Source organism: Suricata suricatta, unplaced genomic scaffold, assembly GCF_006229205.1.
Source record: "Suricata suricatta isolate VVHF042 unplaced genomic scaffold, meerkat_22Aug2017_6uvM2_HiC HiC_scaffold_26680, whole genome shotgun sequence".
NCBI classification, from domain to species: Eukaryota; Metazoa; Chordata; class Mammalia; order Carnivora; family Herpestidae; genus Suricata; species Suricata suricatta.
The window spans coordinates 1-789 of NW_021872304.1; the positions used below are offsets into that span (position 1 = coordinate 1).

The 789-nt window shown below is 52.0% G+C and overlaps 1 pseudogene; it reads left to right on the forward strand.

Moving 5' to 3' along the window:
* Window positions 1–78: 78 nt before the first annotated feature.
* On the forward strand, window positions 79–760 carry LOC115284930 (annotated as a pseudogene).
* The last annotated feature ends 29 nt before the right edge of the window (window positions 761–789 follow it).

Genomic DNA, 789 nt, shown 5'->3' on the forward strand with positions numbered 1-789 from the left:
GAGAGGAGAGAGTGGATGTGGGGTGGGGTGGAGTGGGAGAGGAATTGCCTTAGACCTCTCTTGTCTTCTGAAGGTTGGGAAGATGACTAAGCTGGAAGATCACTTGGAGGGGGTCATTGATGTCTTCCACCAGTACTCAGCCCAGGAGGGGCATCAGGACACCCTTTCCAAGGGTGAGATGAAGAAGCTGATGATGGGGGAACTTCCAAACTGCCTCAAGGCAGGTGATGAGCTTCTCATCCAAACGTGCCCACTGAAAGACGGGGGTGGGGTTGGCTGAGGATGCTCTTCCGAGCTGTGGGGCACGGGATCTGCCTCCCTCTCTCCATAACTCACGCTGTCACCTCAGGCTCTATTTGCCTCTCTCTCTGGGATTGTTTCCTTACCGGTGGGGGTTAGTGAGCTACAGAGACCATCCAGGTCAGGACTTGTGTGCCTCTAGGTTGGCTCACAACAGCTGCTTCCCTCCATCTTCTATTTTGTTACATTGGAGTCTCCAACACAGTTTTGGTGAATGAGTTAATGTCCTTGGACCTCCTGAGCTGAGCCCTGAGGGATGAGAGGCCCAGAGGAAGGGGAAGAAGAGTCTGAGCTTACTGTCTCTGATGTCCCCTTCTAGAACACCAAAGATCAAGCTACCATTGACAAGATATTCTGAGACCTGGATGCTGATAAACATGGAGTGCTCCCCTTGGATGAATTTTTGGTCCTGTTGGGCCGCGTGCTGGTGACCAGGTATAAGAATATCCACAAAGAGTAGAAAGCTCTGAGGGGCTTTTCTCCAGCAAC